The sequence below is a fragment of the Hyperolius riggenbachi genome, chromosome 1, assembly GCF_040937935.1.
Source record: "Hyperolius riggenbachi isolate aHypRig1 chromosome 1, aHypRig1.pri, whole genome shotgun sequence".
Classification (NCBI taxonomy): Eukaryota; Metazoa; Chordata; class Amphibia; order Anura; family Hyperoliidae; genus Hyperolius; species Hyperolius riggenbachi.
The window spans coordinates 593,072,627-593,095,449 of NC_090646.1; the positions used below are offsets into that span (position 1 = coordinate 593,072,627).

A 22,823-nucleotide genomic window follows, 5' to 3' on the forward strand; every position below is an offset into this window, starting at 1 on the left:
CAGCGCTGCAAGGCAAGAGAGCGCTAACCACTACGCCACCGTGCTGCCCGTTATTATTATAACATGAGTTTTTTTCACTTCAGTGTCACTTTAAAGAAAGGCACATGCTATTTATGTAGTCCAGTCTATATTTTATATTCTATATATCTTAACAAGCTTCCATATAGCATTCAGAAAACAAATTATGAGGAAGAGATTGATAAGTAAATGGATAAATAAACAATAGTTTCAGCAGATGCAGCCATGCAGATTTCAGCCATGCAGTCATTACATCATTAAAGTAAGTAGTTTTCATTGGTTTAGGGAGCTTCAGATAATTTTGTCATTATCCACTTTATTATATTTCGGTTGAGATAACTGTAGACACTTGCATCTGTGGAACTTCCACATTCAGGGTCACCAAAAGATGTTATTCCTGTGATTTCTCCTCTACAAATTAATGGTCCACCAGAGTCTCCCTGTAAAGACATTAAAAATTGTTACAGATCTACAAAGACTGCTGTTTGAAAGTAGTACTGGCAGGGCAGTTTCAAGGCTAAATTGCGTCCAGGGCGATGGTGTAAAAATTGCTTCCCCCCCCTGGACTCAGGGCCGGTTTAACCTCCTTAGCGGTAACCCCGTGTGTGACACGGGGTAAGCCGCCGGAGGGTGCCGCTCAGGCCCTGCTGGGCCGATTTAAATAATTTTTTTTTTGCTGGACGCAGCTAGCACTTTGCTAGCTGCGCCAGCACCCCGATCGCCGCCGCCGCGTGCCCGATCGCCGCTATTCGTTGCGGCGCGCGGCCCCCCCCCCCAGACCCCGTGCGCTGCCTGGCCAATCAGTGCCAGGCAGCGCCGAGGGGTAGATCTGGAGTCCCAATGACGTCCCATGGCGACGGGGGAAGCCCTCCAGGAAATCCCATTCTTTGAACGGGATTTCCTGATCACCTATCGCCGGAAGGCGATCGGCGGGGCTGGGGGGATGCCGCTGAGCAGCGGCTATCATGTAGCGAGCCCTAGGCTCGCTACATGATTTAAAACATTTTTTTTTTTAAAAACTGCTGCGCTGCCCCCTGGCGGAATGTTTCATACCGCCAGGGGGGTTAAGCAACAATGGGGCCCCAGGGCAAAATAAACTTGCCCCCCCCCCCCCCCAACAGATACCCCGGAGCAAAAATTGGCATTAGGGGACCTTTTTTGCAGCTGGTATAGTCAGGGTTTGAAGCCCCAATCGGTCGGAGCTCCACATTCTGGCTACCCCAGCCTGCATGGGGGACAAGGGGTTAAAAAATTTCAGGAGGGGGGACCCCACATAATTTAAAAAAAAAAAATTCCCACACTCTAAACATAAAAAAAAATGGGAAAATAGGAAAAAAATGCCAGGGATCTTCATACAGCCATATTGCGGCTGTATAGCGATCCCTGGCCAAAGCGCTGTGGCTGCGTATGGACCCCCTGGAAACCCCGTCAGGAAATTTATTGCTCTTTCTTTTGATACATGTAAAATTACACTACTGTTAGGTACTAAAAGTGACATTTACCGCATTTAAAAGTATACTTTTTTCCTTCGAAACTTTAAAATCGATTTTCTCAAAAACTATAAGGTCTTTTTGAAAAATTGTTTTTTCCTCTTATTCCCAATGATCTCCTTAACATATCCTGCAAATTTAGGGTTTTTAGAATTTAAGGTGGATTTGCTATTAACCATTAAAGTCAGCTGGTTTTTAAATGTGTATTTTTTTTCCTTTGAAAAAATTGATTTTCTCAAAAACTATAAGGTCGATTTGAAATTTTTTTTTCCTCTTGTAGCCACTAGGGGCCCCTACAAGCTCTGGGGCCCTGGGGCAGCTGCCTCCTTTGCCTCTATGGTAGAGCCGGCCCTGCCCGGACTCACAAGCCCATACTCTTTAGCAGGGGCGTCTCTAGCCATTTTGTCACTCCAGGCGAGAAATCCTGTGGCGCCCCCCGCTCCCGTGATTGCCCCCCAGCCCCATACTCCCCACCCCGTGGTGAACACCACCCCTATGGTGAACCCCACCCCCAAAACCCCTAAAAATAATCATAATGCAGCAGCGTTTCACCAGAAAATCAGAATATACACTTATTGCGGCATGGGTTCACCAGAAAATAGTTATAATGCAGCAGAGCGTTTCACCAGAAAATATACTTATTGCGGCATGCACTCACACACACCACACAAAGTACACACACACACACTATACACACACACCACACACACTATACACACACACACACACACACACTATACACACACGCACACAAAACTATACACATGCACACAGTACACAAACTATACACACGCGCACACACACTATACACACACGCACACACACTATACACACGCACACAGTACACATTTAGGGTTAGGCACCACCAGGGAGGTCTTAGGGTTAGGCACCACCAGGGGTGGGGTTAGGCACCACCAGGGGGTGGTTAGGGTTAGGCCCCACCAGGGGGGGTTTAGGGGTTAGGGATAGGTACAGAAAGGGTTCTGTGTGTTAACGCTAAATAACGATAAGGCTTTAATGACAAATAACGATAAGGCTTTAACGTTAAATAGCGATAAGCGACAAACGGATTAGCGGCAACACCGTGCACCATTATTCGCAGGCACCATTTTCAGATGGATCCCTATCAGGGTGTTCCCATAGCAGCGTTGTGATATTTTCACATTTTTTGGAGCGATTCTTTCACAAATCGCTTCACAAAGTCGCATTCGCAAATTGCTAGTGATTGCTATTGCGATTTTGTCGTGCACTAGCCCTGAGAGAGGAGGAGTGGAGTGAGACTGAGAATAGCCTGAGATGGAGCAGAGAGCTTATCTGTATTGCAGTCCCACATCACACAGAGGCTACTTGCCTGTAATAGGACTCCTGTCCCTGCCAGTCTCTCACACAAGTCAGAAAGCAGTCCTCCTGGAGTCTAGGGACTGTCAAAACTTTTCAACTTGTTTAACACCTTATCTGCACATGCAGTCATTTTAACAATGGGGAGAGACCAGACAGATTTTTTCCCACAGACCCTCCAGGAAAGCTCTGCATCATGCTGTGTATATTTACCAGCTTGCCTGCCCTCTAATTGCACTTTTATCAGCTAGCCTAGTGTTTGACATTGCATTACAACAACAAACCTGAATGCACCAGACACTGGGCCGGCCCTAAATCACTGAATGAAAGGTGGCCTAGGGGGCAGGCCATGCCTGGCTGCTTCACTCAGGCCCTGAATCACTGAATGAAAGGTGGCCTAGGGGGCAGTCCATGCCTGGCTGCTTCACTCAGTCTCTACATCCACGTAGTTACCAGTAGCAGAGAGAGAGAGGAACTGAATGAATCAGTGAAGAGTCAGGACTCAGGAGCTGATGCTGTACTCGGATGGATCCCTGAGTGAGCTGGAACTGAGTGAGCTAGGACGAGTGCCTTCTCTCACTGACTCATTCATTACTGTGGTTCTTTGAATCATTGAGCTGAAGGAACTGAATGAATCAGTGAATCAGTTATGAGTGAAGTCAGGCGCTGCTGTTAGCTGCTGTTGTAATCTGACCCCTGAGTGAGCTGAGAGGCATTTCTTCTCTCACTACTCAGTGCAGCAGCGCCCTTCCCTCCTCCTGCCGCTCTAGGCAAAAATTTCTAAACTGCCTGGTGGCTGAGACGGCTGTGCTCTTTAGGGACAGTCACACAGTCACAGGTCACAAGTAGATCTGCCCACTGACAGCCGCCCGTCCATGAAGGAAGCAGGGACCAGGAAAACACACAGGCGAAGAGAGTCCGGAAAGCCAACTCCTCCATGGGCGCCACACACTGACAGCCTGCAGTACCACTACAGGACATCAGGTGTCATCACGCGGTGGTGACTTGATAATGACTTGACATCTGACGCAGGCAGCTCAGGAGGAGTCAAGGAAGGTGATCAAGCTGGTAATCTTCTTTCATCTTCCATCACCAGCTCCCTAACAGCTATGTCCTTCTGTTTGCGCCCCCCTTCTTCTACTTGCTGGTCTGCACCCAGGGCGGTTGCCCTGCCTGCACTACCCAAGAAACGGCCCTGAGTACTGGCGCACCAGTGACATTCAGTAGTGTAGAATGTAGTAAACAATTCAGAATACCCACTTTTACATTAAATATCTTGGTTTCAGCATCAGGAACACTTCCTATATACAGTATACAGCATATATTGCTGTATATTGGTGTGTAACCCTGCCCTCCTAGTGATGTCACAGGCTCAGCCAAGGCTGTTTAGATCATGTGCAGAATTCTCCTCCTAGACCATTCTGGGAGACTAACTATTATTTCTACTGGGTTAGAAACACTAAGTATACAAACTTTCTGCTGAAATGTATCCGCCAGGCTGGGGCTGGTTCACCATATTCAGTGCATCTCAGTGGATCTTCTTGAGGCAGGGTTCACACTTGTCCTTACAGCAAAAGCCTGGGATTTCCCTCATACTACATGGAGGTGGCACAATTGATCAGTGATTGGCCAATCAAAACCGAAGGTGTGTACCAGGCTTAATTCTATGTGGAGGTGGTAAAATTGGCTAATCATGTAAAAACTGGATGTATGTACACACCCTAAAGCCTCATACACTTACAAGTATGACTGGCTAATCACTGACCGATTTTACCACCTCCTCCATACAGTACAAGGGTTTACCTACACAATCTGCTCATAGTATTTAATATCTGTTGACCCTCATACAACATGGAGATGGTAAAATCGGTCATTGATTGGCCAATCATAATTGAAATTATGAATTAATCCCTATGGGTATATGACTTCTACTTCTGGTATATTGCTCCCAAATTGCTAAAGAAATCTCACCACCTAAAGTGTACTTTTTTTTTTGCTGTCTTTGGTTTTGATATTTTTGGTTAAGGTGTGATACAATTGTTAGAATTTAAGTATTATATGATTGAATTTGTAGTCCTCAGTTACTTTAACTGAGGTTAGTTAAAAGACTTGATTTGCAGAGTATACCTTTAAGAGGATTTCTAGAAGCACTGAAGAACCGAGTGATTCGGACTCCCAAGGCTGTATCAGAGATATCCAGTGCAGAGGCCAGACCAGCTGGCAACGAACAACATAAATATGAGCCATTGTAATGAAAATATTCTCACAAGAACATTAAACAATGGCCTCCTCAGAACAAGATGACAGTTCCTTGGAAACTTAAATTGTCAGGGCATGCGCAGTAAAGACTGTGCTTGCCACGGGGTCTTATCAGCCAATAGCAGGCGATGAGTTATTGATCCGTCTCTGCTCAGATGATGTCACATTTAACTCTTCAGAGGTTAGTAAAAGAAGAGCTAACGTGGCTCCCGTGGGGGGTACTTCTGCTGCTTCTGACTTCTGGCTGATGACTTCCACCGTGTACTCTTTTGTAATGTATTGTCATCTTATCTAACTGTATGCTGTATATAGGCCTAAGTACAATGTAGTATAGATGTAACATAAGAGAGGCCTGATCTAGCTATTAGAGAGAGATCAAGCATGCAAGGTAACGCAAAGAGGACTTACTGCAGACCAATTGCTTCACTGAGATGTAACAACATGTAGAGATATGCATCTGTATATCTGTTTACAGAATAAACTCCTGAAACTTTGATGATGTCTAAGAAGTCCTATCTCCTATGCTGTTGCTGTGATGAGAGACGAGTTATCACACTTCCCGTGATATGGTGCTGAACGAAGGTGTAGTGTTGTTGCCAATAGCAACCAACGTATAGATTCTTACAAAAATTACCTGGGAACATTTAGCCCGAAAACAGTTCCTAAAACTTTTATGAATAGAGATCATCAATCATACAATAACACACAATTAGCTGAATTTTGCAAGCCAGAGGCTAGGAGCATACTATGCAGAATCACTAGTGTTGTGGAAACTGCTAGCATTTTTGGCCCTAATAAAAGTCCATGGGCCATATGACAAAACTCATATACAGTATGTGCGTTTTACAATATGTATGTTTCAAAACGCTCAACTTGGTGCATATTTCTCAAAAACGCATGTAAAGCGCAAATGATGTATTTCAATGGAGACGCAGAGAACTGTGGGAATTATTGAAAAAAAAAAGCAAGACGCACCAAAAAAGCATGAAAAATGAACAAAAAAAATTACGCTGAAAACGCAGGGTTTTCCACACTGCCTAGTGTGCTCATAGCCTCAATCCATGTGGTTGCTTAACCACTTGCTGTTTTTGGATGTACCCCGTCCGTCCAGATCTGTGCCTCTCTGTGTTCTTGGACGTACGAGTTACGTACAGTGCAGGATGCTGCTGTTTTTGCTCTCCCGCCTGTGTAATCATTCACATAAAGTTAGGAGGGAAAAAAAAATATGTTTGTTTTTTTTTCAAATTAAATGACAGCAAGCCCATTAAGAAACAAAGTTTTTTTTTTTTTTTTTAAGTTTTAACCCCTACCAGACTAAAAAAACCTCTAGGGTCACCTATACTTGGCCTTAATATTAATGGATGCCTGTAATGGCTGCCGCCCATAGCTATCGGATGCAATCACTAAGGCGACAGCTCAGGGATCCAGTGCAACATAGATGCATTGAAATGTTGTTGCCTAGCGATACAGTACTGGGGTCCCAAAACTGTGCGCCCTAGCAATCACTTGCAATCGCTACAGACGTACAGGCTATCGATAATGGTACGCTACATGCCCAACTAGTGATGAAATGTGTATGGTATCATTTTAACCGGAACAACCCAAATAATGTATTTTGAGGTGTTTTACAACTACATGAAAAAAACATGAAAAAAAAGTGTAATTTGTGCGTTTAAGCCTAATTTTTTTCGATAAAGTGCCTGTAAAATAGAAAAAAATAATTGTAAAAAAATATCACCAAAAGAAAGCCTAGTTTGCCCTGAAAAAACAATGTATATATCATTTTGATGGCATAGGTAATAAGTTATTGCTGTATTAATAGTGACACAACTAATAATCCAAAATTGTCAGGAAGGGGTAAAAAACCTGAAACCTGAAGAAAAAAAACATATCTACTTACCTGGGGCTTCCTCTAGCCCAGGGGTCTGCAACCTTTAACACATAAAGAGCCACTTGGACCCGTTTCCGAAAAGAGAAAAAAGCTGGGAGCCGCAAAACCGCAAAACCATTATAAAACAAATCTAACACTGCATATATTGTTTCTTACCTTAATGCTATATACAGGATCATGCAGTTAGCTGTCAATCTGAAGAAAAAAAGGATTTTGTCACTTAATGTAAAATATATTTTTGCACATTAATAGCTAATTAAAATATTTAGTTTACCTGGTTAATGGGATTTTTGTTCCTGAACCTCAGTGCACAGTGTCTGCACATCAGGGCTGTAAGACGTCACCTTCATTTTCACACAGGCTTGCAAGCTGTCATTTGTAAGGCGTGATCGATGTTTGTTTTTAATATAGTTCATGTTGGAGAAGACCTGCTCACATACATATGTGGAGCCGAAGATCGACAGCACTCCAAATGCATACTTTTTCATGTTTATATAAGTGTTGGGGATGGCATTCCATGTTTCGAATACAAGTTTGTCCTGTTTGGGAAGGTTTTCAATATCAGTCCATTTATGATTCTGAGCCAGAATGGCCTTCTGACGGGCAACATCCTCAAGAGTAGCGGTCAAGCATTTGAACTTGGACACCCATAGATCTTTGTCAGCTATATCGGCCAATTCCATCTCAAGATCAGGTTGACTTACACCTGCAAATGCAGTCATATTCAATAGGGATGGATCAATCTCCAGGGGAGTGACAGGGAAGGCTAATGTGGCCTTTTCCTCTCTGAACTCACAGAATCGTTTCCCAAATGAAGTTTGCATTGCGGTGATTGCAGACTTGAAATATTCCAAATTGATTGTATCATGACTTTGTTTGAACTCTCTCAAAGAGGGAAAGTGAGACAGTGTGCCTCTCTGTAAATCTTTGACCAACACTGTCAACTTGCGCTCAAATGCCATAACCTCCTCCAGCATATGCAGGGCTGTGCCTCCTTTCCCCTGAAGGGTGGTATTTAGCGTGTTTAGATGTGCTGTCATGTCTACCATAAAATGTAATTTTTCAAGCCACTCTGGCTGTTCCAGCTCAGTAAAGGTGAGCTCTTTGCTGTCCAGGAAGGTTTTTATTTCTTCCAAACATGTGACAAAGCGTTTTAGCACCTCGCCTCTAGACAGCCACCGGACCTTGTTGTGGAGCAGGAGGTCAGAATATTTGCTTTCAACCTCATCCAATAACAAACGGAACTGGCGGTGGTTTAAGCCCTTTGCCATTATCTTATTTACAATCTGAATGACCACATCCATCACTTTTGTGCATTCCGGCGGAAATGTCTGAGCACACAATGCCTCTTGGTGCAGGATGCAATGAAATTATAGCAGCCTTCTACCCAACGCCTTCTGCAGTAGAGCCACGAAGCCCTTCTGTGCTCCTCTCATGCTCGGTGCCCCATCAGCAGCTACTGAGACCAGGTGGTTAGTGTTTATTTTTTTAGCAGTTAAAACGTCCAGGACAGCCTTACAGATATCCTCACCCCTTGTTTGGTCTTTTAGTGGTATCAGCTCAATAAGTTCTTCCTGTGGCCCAAAAGAGTTCACATATCGGCAGAACAGCGCTACTTGTTCAATATCACCGATATCTTTGGACTCATCACAGGCAATGGAGTATGCCATACCTGAATTAATGTCTTGAATTTGCTGTTTGCTAATGTTTTCTGCCATTTTTAGGGTTCTGTCTTTGACAGTCTTCGCAGAGAGTGGCAGGTCTTTGATTTTCTGCACAATTTCATTTTTGTTTTTGACGTCCATGTATAGATGTTCCGAAATATTAATGAATGCTTCTTTTATATACTCTCCATCGGTGAAGGGCTTCCCGTGCTTGACTATTTCCTGAGCGGCCACAAAACTAGCATATGTTGTGGTATTTGCAGACTTCACCCACTTCTTGAAATTATTTTTGCTCGTATTAACCTTCCTGATAAGTTCTGCAACAGCTTTTCGTCTCTCATCTCCATCTGGATATTTTTCAGCAAAGGCTGTGTGTTTATTCTGGAAATGTCTTGCAACATTGGACTTTTTGTGGTTTGCTAATTTCTCACCACATATTAAGCATACTGGTAAACCAGTCTCGTCAGTAGAGAATGCAAATGATTCTGTCCACGTATTATTAAACACTCTGTTTTCTTCAGAAATTTTTCTCTTCTTGCCTTTATCCATGGCTGGCCTACCAGGGGGTTGAAAACAGCAACATAAGTAGAAATCTCAGGGCACAAATATGCACAAATCGTTAGCAGATATGACCCCCATTTGCACAAATCGTTAGCAGATATGACCCCCATATGCACAAATCGTTAGCAGATATGACCCCCATATGCACAAATCGTTAGCAGATATGACCCCCATATGCACAAATCCTTCAGCAGATATGACCCCCATATGCACAAATCGTTAGCAGATATGACCCCCATATGCACAAATCGTTAGCAGATATGACCCCCATATGCACAAATCGTTAGCAGATATGACCCCCATATGCACAAATCCTTCAGCAGATATGACCCCCATATGCACAAATCGTTAGCAGATATGACCCCCATATGCACAAATCCTTCAGCAGATATGACCCCCATATGCACAAATCGTTATCAGATATGACCCCCATTTGCACAAATCGTTAGCAGATATGACCCCCATATGCACAAATCGTTAGCAGATATGATCCCCATTTGCACAAATCGTTAGCAGATATGATCCACATTTGCACAAATCGTTAGCAGATGTGACCCCCATATGCACAAATCATTAGCAGATATGACCCCCATATGCACAAATCCTTCAGCAGATATGACCCCCATATGCACAAATCGTTAGCAGATATGATCCCCATTTGCACAAATCGTTAGCAGATATGATCCCCATTTGCACAAATCGTTAGCAGATATGATCCACATTTGCACAAATCGTTAGCAGATATGACCCCCATATGCACAAATCCTTCAGCAGATATGACCCCCATATGCACAAATCGTTAGCAGATATGACCCCCATATGCACAAATCCTTCAGCAGATATGACCCCCATATGCACAAATCGTTATCAGATATGACCCCCATTTGCACAAATCGTTAGCAGATATGACCCCCATATGCACAAATCGTTAGCAGATATGATCCCCATTTGCACAAATCGTTAGCAGATATGATCCACATTTGCACAAATCGTTAGCAGATATGATCCACATTTGCACAAATCGTTAGCAGATATGACCCCCATATGCACAAATCATTAGCAGATATGACCCCCATATGCACAAATCCTTCAGCAGATATGACCCCCATATGCACAAATCGTTAGCAGATATGATCCCCATTTGCACAAATCGTTAGCAGATATGATCCCCATTTGCACAAATCGTTAGCAGATATGATCCACATTTGCACAAATCGTTAGCAGATATGACCCCCATATGCACAAATCGTTATCAGATATGACCCCCATTTGCACAAATCGTTAGCAGATATGACCCCCATATGCACAAATCGTTAGCAGATATGATCCCCATTTGCACAAATCGTTAGCAGATATGATCCCCATTTGCACAAATCGTTAGCAGATATGACCCACATTTGCACAAATCGTTAGCAGATATGACCCACATATGCACAAATCCTTCAGCAGATATGACCCCCATATGCACAATCCTTCGCAGATATGACCCCCATATGCACAATCCTTCGCAGATATGACCCCCATATGCACAATCCTTCGCAGTTATGACCCCCATATGCACAATCCTTCGCAGATATGACCCCCATATGCACAATCCTTCGCAGATATGACCCCCATATGCACAATCCTTCGCAGATATGACCCCCATATGCACAATCCTTCATAAGATATGACCCCCATATGCACAATCCTTCATAAGATATGACCCCCATATGCACAATGCTTCACAAGAAATGACCCCCATATGCACAATCCTTCATAAGATATGACCCCCATATGCACAATCCTTCATAAGATATGACCCCCATATGCACAATCCTTCATAAGATATGACCCCCATATGCACAATCCTTCACAAGATATGACCCCCATATGCACAATCCTTCACAAGATATGACCCCCATATGCACAATCCTTCACAAGATATGACCCCCATATGCACAATCCTTCACAAGATATGACCCCCATATGCACAATCCTTCACAAGATATGACCCCCATATGCACAATCCTTCATAAGATATGACCCCCATATGCACAATCCTTCACAAGATCTGAAAAGAAAAACCCATTTACTCACCTCGTCAGAAGACACGTTCTCCTCCTGTCCCGACCTCCGGTCCCGACCTTGTGGCGCGCAACTCGATCCTCCTCCTACGTCACGTCCTGCGTCACGTCCTGCCTGATTGACACTACAGGGCTACGGGAAAATGGCCGCCCGAAGCCCTGCACTGCACTGGTCCGGCGGCCTCTCTGATAGGCTGCCGGCCAGCGACACCACACGTCATGCGCGCCCCGCAGCCACCGACACCGGAGCCGCCTAGGAGCCGCGGCGAAGATGAAAAAGAGCCGCATGCGGCTCCGGAGCCGCGGGTTGCCGACCCCTGCTCTAGCCCATGACAGCCGATCTGTCGATCTGTCCCTTGCCGCAGCTCCAGTGTCCCCTCCTTGCCAGGTCAGCATCTTCTGCACCTGTGCGAGTGCATGGCTGCACGAGATCGCGCTCACGTAGCCTGGAGTTTTCTGTGCAGGCACAGAATGCTCCCGTCAATGGAAGCACTACTCTTAGTGGCATGGCTGCACGTTCAGCACAGGCGCAGAAGATGCCAACCTGGACCCCGGGACACCACAGCTGCGGCGAGGGGTAGATCAGTTGCCCCGGGCTGGAGAGAGCCCCAGGTAGGTAGATCTTATTTTTTGTTTTTCCTCGCATATGTCATATAAGGAGCACAGAAAATGCATGGGTATGAAAAGGTATTCAATACTCGCTGAGCAGGTTCCTTTTTCGGTTTTCTCCATGGTGCAGATCATATTTTTGGTTATATTCATCTTATATTCTTTCTTCGATTTCCAGATCTTGGCACATGTTGTTTTTTTCAGTATGGTTACATTAACTTCCATTAATTTGTCTGAAATTTTGTTATTGTGATTCGTAGTAACTCCCCATCCAGCTGTTTCACAAACACTTCCGGGTTTCACAAATTGGCGTTTTCGAGGCACTTTCAGTAGGCTCACAGTTTTTTCAGGTTTTACTTTTTGATTTAACTAAGAAGGATATAACAAACACATGAATCATTAGGACAGCACAATACTTCCATGGGTAGCACTCTTCATCCACTGCTGTTGTCCTCGTTGAATTCAGGTCCCATTTATAATACTATGGACATGATATATCATGTAGCGTTTGTATGTTCGTCCTGTGTTTGTGTGGACTTTGTCTGTGCACTTTAGGTCTCACACATATCCCCAAAACACTCTAGAATAATTGGCTCCCCCTGCTGGGTGTTGGGTGCTGGACATTGCCATTAGTAGTATACTAATGGTAAAATTATGCAAACACTAGTACACATGACAGACGGGGGTGCCGAGCACTGCCACCACTCGGGACCACCAAACCAGCATGTAACACAATAGGGGAGCGCAGGCGAGCCCCAGAGCTGCCACCACCTGGAACTCGCCCCCACCACTCCTTCAACTTACCAAACACAAAAGGAATGCTCACTCCCAGACAGCCACTTATATAAAGTCTGCAAACTGCCAGTCAGCCAATAAGAAGTGCAATTAAATTACACCTAGTCTGCAGTACTTAATTTATTTTGCACTTCTTATTGGCTGACCGGCAGTTTGCGGACTCTATGTAAGAGTGCTGTCTGGGAGTGAGCATTCCTTTCGTGATTGGGAATGGTAAAATTACCAGTATATTCTACTACTTAATCCTGATAGCAAAATATTGGTTATCTTTACCCATATTTTACTATGATCTAACCCAACCCTACTCTTACACAGAACCTTCCCTTTACCGATGCCTAACCATTAACCCTCCCACTGCCGATGCCTAACCTTAACCCCCCTTACCCAGTGGTGACAAACCCTTAAGCCCCCCCCCCCACCACCTCTACATGCCGCGATTATCCCGAAAGGCTTCTTCCACGTGATTTTCATATTTAGACTTACTGTTGGCGTCAGGGATGTAGCAATAACCATAGCAGCCATAGCAGCTACTTTGGGGCCCTGGAGCATAGTGGGCTCAGGTAGTACTTAATGTATTCACCATTAACCTTCTTGTGTTCCTCCATCCTCTAACTTTGTCTTAGTGCCCATGGTCTATGTGCAATATTGATTGCATAGCAATGTAAATTTCCCCATTAACTCATACACATAGGGTAGGGCCAGATGGAATTGCTTAAGCGGGCCTCCATCTGAGGGCCCCATGAAAGTTTTCCTGTGGGGCCCCCATGAATTTCCCTGATTTTCATATTGAGACTATATGATATCCACTATATGATTTTTGTATTGAGAGACTTCTACCATATGACTTTCGTATTGCTTCCTATTGCTGTATTGACTTCCTATTGCTGGTAAAAATATTGTGTGCCCTTATTATTCTGTTGGTGCCTCAAAAGCTGCTAATAACATTTTGCTCTTTGCGGCACCCTTTTTAACTGCCTGCCGCATGCACCCTTTTTACCTGTACCCAATCCCCCCCCCCCCCCCCCCAACTTCAAAAATGTTGTATTTTTAATAAATCCAGCTCACCCTCTAGGTACTTTAATTCCACATTCCAAACAATTCTGATAGATTTATTGTCCTACTCAAACAAATTATGTGCAGTAGAGACGCTGAATTGGCAGGAACAATGAACATGTTAAGTTCTTTAGATTATTTGCCAGTACTAAATTAATGTATGAAATAAACAAGTAACACTAAACACCAGATTCCAGTGCAATTTTCTGACCTTTCATAACCTACAAGCCACCTTACCTTTTGTTCACCCTAATATAATCCAGTACCTCCTACCTCTAACCACTCCTAACACTAACCATTAAAACTCTAGTACAGGTACATTAGCTCAGCATTTATTTGAAATGGATTATCAACAGGAATGAGGGAAATAGCCGAACCAGTTTTTTTTGTTTTTTTTAATAAATTACAGCAATTTTTGCCATTTCATGAATTTGCATTGAAGTCTACGGGCCAATTTATACGGTTGATTGCTAAGTCCCCTTACATGACATTGACACCAAATTTGGTATGCATATCAGGGCAAGGAACATATCAAAATGACCTTATAGTTTTTGAGAAAATACATTTTAAAATTGAAAGGGGAAAACACATTTAAAAAAACAGTGCAATGTCATATTGAAACATATTTTGGCTCATTATAATTTGTAAAGCCACCACACATGCTGTTGTCACCAGATTTTCTATGTGTGCTAGGGTCAGCAGTGGGAACACAATAAAAATGTTTTTTGGTTTTTTTTAAGACCCTGTTGCTTTAAGAAAATTAGGGATTGGTGGCTCCTGTAAGGTCCTTATGCAATTCACCTTTTCTCCTAGGTGAGATTTTCACACCTTATAAATAAATCACCTTTGAAGCCACCAGCAAGCAAGAAAATAGAATACATTTGATAGTACCTTTCGCCAATGTTTAGGTACTTTTTCAACTGTATAATGTTTTCTTAGATTTCTCATCTCTAAAATATATGTTTGATCATTATATCTGCTGTGCACTAAATTAGTATAGTTGACAGGTGCCTCTGGAGCCTCTGGATCCTAATGAAGATCCTCTCGGGGGAGGTTCGTCCTCCTCCCTCCCTACATTTCAGAGCTGTCAGCCACCAAAAATCCACCAACAAACTTGTTGGCGGTGCTGGGGCCAGGATCATGACAATCCTGTGTGAGCCTTGCTCAGGCTTAGAAGCAGTTTTCCTTCAGGCTCAGGCGGAAATGGCCGAGCCCGATCATATCCAGTCTACTGTGCAAGTGCGTGGTGTCTGCATCTGCACAGTAGAGCGGATCTTATTGGGCTCAGCTGTTTCCGACGGAGCCTGAAGGCGCTTGCAGGATTGTTATGATCTTGGAGCCCCATCAGATCTTTGGCGGCTGACAGTGCTGGAATGGAGGTGTTGAGGAGGACAGGGGAAGCCTTGATAGGACCCAGAGGCTTCCCCCCTCCTGAGGTAAGTACCCCATGTGCACTTTTTTCTTACCGATTCTCTTTAAAGATCCCATTCACCGTGACGATCATTATCACTGTGCATCGCCAAACGTTGTTTGTGTAATCCATGGCCGTTTCTTGGGCCGTACGGCCCGTGCGGGCGCCCTGAGCGCTAAAGAAGGGGGGGCGCTGTAATAGAGGGGGAAGTCAGCCGCGGGGAGGGCAGCCCGACTTCTTGCTCCCTTCCTCTCCGGGCGCCCTCCTGCTTCCCCCTCCGATGCAGAGCGCAGCAGCCAGCAGGGAAGCGCTGTAATAGTAACAACTCACCTCCCAGGTTCCAATCGCTGGTCACTAGCCGCTGGTCTTCTCTCTGCATAGACGCTGATACACACGCTGCTTCCTGTTTAGCCGGAAGCAGCATGTGTATCAGCGTGTGTGCAGAGGAGGAGACCAGCGGCTAGTGACCAGCGATTGGACCTGGGAGGTGAGTTGTTACTATTGCAGCGCTTCCCTGCTGGCTGCTGCGCTCTGCATCGGAGGGGGGAGCAGGAGGGCGCCCGGAGAGGAAGGGAGGGAGGGAGAGGTCGGGCTGCCCTCCCCGCGGCTGACTTCCCCCTCTATTATTGGGGGGGGGGGGGGGTGTCACCTACCTACCAACCTACCTACCCACCCTGGGGGGAAGCTACCTATCTAACCTATACTGGGGGACACCTGCCTAATTAACCTATACTGGGGGCACCTACCTAATTAATTTATACTGGGAGGCACCTACCTAATCTAATTTATACTGGGGGGCTGCTACCTAATCTAACCTATACGGGGGGGGGGCAGATACCTATCTAATCTAACCTATACTGGGGGCAGCTAAGTAATCTAACCTATACTGGGGGGACAGCTACCTAATCTAACCTATACTGGGGGTCAGCTACCAATCCAAACTATAATGGGGGGCAACTACCTATCTAACCTATACTGGGGGGCAGCTACCTATCTAACCTATACTGGAGACATATACCTATTTAATCTATACTGGGGGCACCTAGTTATCTAACCTATATAGGGGGCACCTACCTACCTACCTAGCCTATACTGGTGGCAACTATACTGGATACCTATATAGGAGGCACCTAACTAACCTATGCTGGGGGCAACTATTCTGGCTCCCTATTAGAGGCACCCACCTAGCTAACCTGTACTGGGGGCACCTACCTATCTAACCTATACTGGGGGCACCTACCTATCTAATCTACACTGGGGGCACCTACCTATCTAACCTGTACTGGGGGCACCTACCTATCTAACCTCTACTGGGGGCTTCTGCCTATCTAACCTATACTGGGGGCAACTATACCGGCTACCTATACTGGAGGCACCTACCTGGCTAACCTATACTGGGGGCAACTATACTGGGGCACCTATGCCTGGCTACCTATACTGGGGTACCTATGCCTGGCTACCTATACTGGGGGACCTATAGCTGGCTACCTATACTGAGTGCAACTAGACCTGGCTAACCTAAACTGCAGGCACTTATACCTGGCTAAACTGGGGGCACCTATACCTGGCTCCGCGGGGGGGGGGCGCAATTTTTGCACCCTCGCCCTGGGTACATTTTAGCCTAGAAACTGCTCTGGTGTAATCACCCGCCTGTATCCACTGCACAAGATTGCGAATACGATCACGATCACTCAAAATATCAGGTAGTGGGTACAGGCTTTAAGCAATGCTTTCTCTTAGGCTCCCTGCACACTGCAAATCCGTTTTCCGATTCCGATTCCGATTCCGTTTCCGATTCCGATTCCGATTCCGTTTCCGATTTTCCTTGAATACATTCAACAGAAAAACGGATCAAAAAACGCAGCATGCAGTTAAGATTAAAAATCTGAATCGGAATCGGATGTAAAAACAGATTAAAAAGCGGAATCGGAATCTGAAATGCATGCAGTGTGCAAGAGGAAAAAGATCTGGCTTTACTACTGTGCGTTTTCCATAACTGGGGCCCACCATGATAGGAAGACTGTCTAAGTTTTGCCATAGCTTGGGCACTTTATATTTGCAGTATCAGGATCGGGCTGCTCAGTATTAGAGATGGCTGGAAATTTCAGTCAGAATGAAAATTTGTGATTTTCTGATTGGAAATTAGCTTTCTGCAGTGGTCATCAGAAATTGCTGTTCGTTAATCAGATTTCTGCGGAAATCCAGTTTACTACAACTTGGTAGTTTTAGCCCAATCCCAGAAATTGGGAGCATTGAACCAATCAGAGTATGCATAATTTTTCTGTGAAAATCAGATCGTTGTGGTATTTACAGATCAATCACAAGACTTGAATGCTACAGAGTATTTTTGAATATTCTGATTGGCTTAACATTTCTGTGGTTTTTCAATTTTTGCATTCTCACATTGGTTCAAAGCTTCCGACTTGGAAGTATTTAGCCAATTAGGATAACTATTCAAATTTTGCAGATGTCCATAAGTATTATGGATTCCATATAAGAACAATACTTTTTTTTAAATGAGATTACCGTCGGTATGCCACGGTATCGGTAATCTGCATTTTTGGAAAATCTGAATTCCTGCAAAATCAGCATTTCTGACAATCCCTGCTCAGCTTTACAAAAAGGAAGCTTTTGTCAGTGGTCAGTCACATTGGACTGTTTTTATTCATGTCAACATCTTTATTTTTTTCGGATTTGTGGATTTATTGGCGTGAAATACTGTGTTATTGAAGATGCTTTTTGTTAATATTGGTGCCTTATACTATTTCCACCCCTTTTTGTATATTAAAATTTAACACTACCCTGCCCAACTCTAACTTACCTGACCTTCTTAGTGGACAATACTAACAGTACTTACTGGTAAAATGTCACTTCAGGTACCCTGTAAATCAGAATCAGAAGAACCAAACACCTTTTCCCAGCTGAAGACCTACTGGCGCTAGTTCATGCATTTGTATCCTCCCTTCTGGACTACTGCAATGCCCTATTTGTTGGATCCCCGGATAAGGTTCTGCACCACTTACAACTAGTACAGAATGCAGCAGCCAGACTCCTAGCCAATCCCCCCGCGGCTCACCCATCTCCCCCAGGGCAAACGCAGTGGGGGATTACAGCTGCCCAGAATCCCCTCTCAGACCAGGGCCGGTGCAGTGTCTGCGGAAAGGCACAAGTTGAGACACCAGAATATCTGCAGGCATCCAACAGTTTACAGCACTGCCCCCTTTCTTTCCCTGCTACAGATGAATATGGATGGAGCAACAGCATGTGTACAGAGCATGGAGCAGCAGTGTGTGTACAGAGCATGGAGCAGCAGTGTGTGTACAGAGCATGGAGCAGCAGTGTGTATACACCGCATGGAGCAGCAGCGTGTGCAAAGAGCATGGAGCAGCAGCATGTGTACAGAGCATGGAGCTGCAACGTGTACAGAGCATAGAGCAGCTGTGTGTGCAGAGCATTGAGCAGCAGTGTGTGTACACAGCATGGAGGAGCAGCTTGTGTACAGAGCATGGAGCAACAGTGTGTGTACAGAGCATTGGGAGAAGCATGTGTACAGAGCATGGAGAAACTGTGGGGAACTTAACAGGTTCAGCTATGAACTAAAGCCCTGTGCCCTGCAGTGTGAATGCTTCACTTTCCCCTTTATTAGCAATGTCAGCTGTTCTCATTATTATCTGTATCCAAACTGCTCCTGATCAATCAGGGGCCGGAAATAATGGTCAGATTCTGTCAGTCGGACGGGAAATTGCATTATGTGTACCTAGCATGAAGCCCTACCACATTATTATACTGTATTGTGTGTCGCTGAGGGAGACCTCTCGGGATTCCCCCCCTTGAAAATCCTGGGTTTGCCCCTGTCCCCAATACAGCAAACTCTTCACTGGTTGCCAGTAAAATGGAGAATCAATTTTAAGATCTGCCTGCTGACATTCAAAGCTCTAAACCACGTGGACCCAAGTACGTAGTGGATCTGTTGGAACTACAGTAGATGCCTCACCATACACCCTCTGCTCTGGCAATGAGATGAATCTGGTTATTCCCAGGATCCACTTAAAAACATTTGGTGCTCGGGCCTTTTCCTATGCAGCCCCTACTCTATGGAACTCACTTCCACAATCAGTGCGAGAGCCTCTTTCTCTGGACATCTTTAACCTCCTTGCCGGTTATCCCGAGCTCAGCTCGGGGTAACCTGCGCAGGAGGATTTCTCAGGCCCCGCTGGGCCGATTTGCATAATTTTTTTTCCTACACGCAGCTAGCACTTTGCTAGCTGCGTGTAGTGCGCGATCGCCGCCACTACCCGCTGATTCGCCGCTACCCACCGTGCCGAGCCGCCCCCCCCGCCGCTCCAGACCCCTGCGCAGCCTGGCCAGGCTCTGGGCTCGCTACATGATTTAAAAAAAATAAATAAAAAAAAAGTTATGCGCTGCCTCCTTGCCGGCGTTAATTAGACCGGCAAGGAGGTTAAGAAAAGGCTAAAAACCCACCCCTTTTCACAAACATTTGAGACTGAAGAATGCAGGGTCATAGCCCCAGGGAGAAAAGTGCAAAAACATATTATTGTTGTTTTTTTTTTATTATTATTATTATTATTATTATTATTTATTAATAAATACATGTAGCATAACAAGATAAACATATGAACATAAAATACTAATCCTACTTACAACTTGCTGGCGTACATTTTTTTTTAAAGGTTTAGTAAACCAGTGCTTTATCTTTGCAGTTGACTAGGTTGGACTTCAGGGGCAGCTCTCCTGCTAACTAACTGGATGTCATACAACTTCTGAATGAGTGTATAAACACTCATAATAGCAGCATAATGAATAAAAGTTCAATAGGTTATATTTTCTGGAGTTGAATGAAGAGCAGATAAGTAAGGATGATGTTGAATATGGCTTAGAGCCTTAGACTAAAAAAAAATAAACTCAGCCCAAAATAAGAAAATGGGACTCCAGGAAATTTAGGATTGAGTCTACAGATACAATTATCTCACATGTTTATTTTCACTTCACGTTTGCTTTAAACTCATGTTGCTTAAAGGACACCCAAGGTGAAAATAAACTAATGAAATAAACAATTTTATCTATCCTTCTTTTCCTAAAAATGACTTTTTAAGATATTCTACAGTTTTATTTTATATTTAAATCTACTTTTTAAGTTTTTACTGTTTTGTTGTTTTTGCTCAATGACACATTCATTGAAGTATGCCAGCGCTAAAATCTATGAACTATTGACCCTCTTTATCTCTTTCCTGCTCTCAGAAGCAATTTTCTACTAGGAAAGTGTTTTATATTTGTAATTTCTTATCAGTGAGGGTCACACTGTTGTCTGACCCAGTCCTGACTCAGACAGGAACTGCCACTTACATACCTGATGTTTAACTCTTTCAGGCAGAGATAAAAAAAAGGAACACAGCATAATTATTTGTGTGCTAGGCACTGTACATACACATGTCTATCTCATCATGTCACATGTCACCTCGGGTATCCTTTAAAGTGGTACTTATTATCTGGATATCTCTGGGTATGCTCACCTTTAACAGCTGAACGTCGTAATCAAAAGTCTTTTCGTTAAAGCATTTATGTGGAATTGCTTTTAGTACAGTCATCATCTGTTTCCCTGGTTCAGTTTTACGAATAGAATGTGCACCAAGAGTCACTTTTGTTTTATTGTTGCTAAAAAGATTTGGAAAAATCCTGTAAATTGAACTCCTTTGGATTGCAGCAAACAATTACAGACAGAAAGACATGCAGACATCACATTCTTAACTACTTGAGGACAGCAGGTCCCTTAAAGCAGTAGGATCAGCCATACTATGCCAGGGAAAAAAACCACATATATAAGTAGATAAATACTTGATCTACTTACATAACACATGTATTGTACTGTCCACGTTTTGATTTCAGTGAATGTTATATAGTAAATGACGAGAATTCTGTTCCTGGTGGGGGCCATGTCTTTTGCCCACAGTTAAGGCAAACTCGTGATGTCATTTCTGCCCTTTACTTTTTTTCTTGTCTCCTCCAATCGCTGAGTCGCCTCAGCCTTGCTTGTAAACACAAGTGAGTAGGGGATTAGGTTTCAGATAAGCAGCTGGCAGGGAAATAAAGGAAAGAGGAGGAATACATTATAGATAAAAGAACCCCCAGCATGAAATTCTTTGGCAACGACTACTAAAGGGCCAGTGTTCCTTAAGTATGTGATAACTCCAAATCATAACATCAGAAAAAGTTTTGAAAGTTGTGAATGCAGGATTAGCATCTTTATCACTTAATACACTCAGACCAGTTGCTGTTGAAATTTGATTTTTATGGTGACGATACCGCTTTAAAACAGCAGGGACAGCCATACTGTCCCAGTAAGTAAAACACATATATAAGCAGATAACTACTTACACAACAGATGTATTGTACTGTCAACGTTTTGATTTCAGTGAATTTTATATAGTAAATAAAGAGAATTCTGTTTCAGGTGTTTGCCATCTTAATTCCCTCTTGTGTTATTTCATCACTTACTTTTTTTCTCCTAGGACTGCACTGTCATAGCTAGCTTGCTTTGTAAACACATGTGAGCACAGCATAGATCAGCTTTCAGCAGCTCACTGAACTGCACTCAATCAATCAGTAGCAGAAAAGTGGGTGATGACAAGCTTTCTTCTCTTGTCAATAGAACACATATTTCTGAATAGATAGGAGTGCTTGCAATGCAGGGTAAGGCTGCAGGCTGCGTAATGAACACAGTGCAGTGGGTAAGTGGAATATGATTTTGTGGCTGACAATCCCTCTGTAAGAACCAGAGACTTTTTTTTTCAAAACTTGAGCAAACTCGAGCAGCGATTACTGTGATTGGCTCACAGTGATCATGGGGTCAGGAGCCAATGAAGTTAGGAGCTCTGCTGTCAGTGAGACAGCAGAGCTTGCAGGCTGCAACAATGACAGAGTGGCGTGAACTGCAAGAGCAATAGTTCCACGTGGAAAGAGTAATTGAAATCTACACCCTGGCAGAAATAACAGGACATAAACAGGGTGTAGATTTTAATCACTGCCATCTGAAAGCCCTTAATGTGGCCACACACACGATACAATACAAAGATTTGCATGCAGTGTGTTTGTGTTTGTGCACTGCATTAGATCACACTGCACTGTGAATAGGTTTTACAATGCAATGTGTCGTTACACTCAGGGTTGCTCATCACAACTTCGTGATCATGGCATAGCCATGATTCACGAGCATTTTTTCACTACCGGACATCGTGCCTCTCAATCACAAATTCAGTTCCGAATGCACTTGTGATCGTAGTCCAAATCCGGGTAGTGATCATGGATTTAGCCATTGTCACGGCTTTGATTAAACCGCCAAAACCCGCCAACTTTTAGGGTTAATATCAAAGCCCCCTTAAATGCCAGAAACACCAAATTTGCAGGTTATGTTTGAGAAAATCGATTTTAAAATTTCAAAGGGAAAAAGTATACATATTTACCCCCTTGTCACCCATGCAAGCTGGCATAGCCAGAATGCAGAGCCTAGGCCGACGGGGGCTTCGCTCCCTGAGCTATACCAGCCCGCATGGTCCATGGTATAGGGGGACTCCGGAGGGGAGGGGCGGCTAAGCCTTCCTCCTTCCCCAATCCATGGACAAGGGGCTCTTCCGCACCTCTGGTGCCCCAGGT

At 44.1% G+C, this 22,823-nt stretch overlaps 1 pseudogene; it reads right to left on the reverse strand.

Annotated features, from left to right (window-relative positions):
* Positions 1-107: 107 nt before the first annotated feature.
* Positions 108-22,486, reverse strand: LOC137541121 (granzyme A-like; annotated as a pseudogene).
* Between the last annotated feature and the right edge of the window lie 337 nt (positions 22,487-22,823).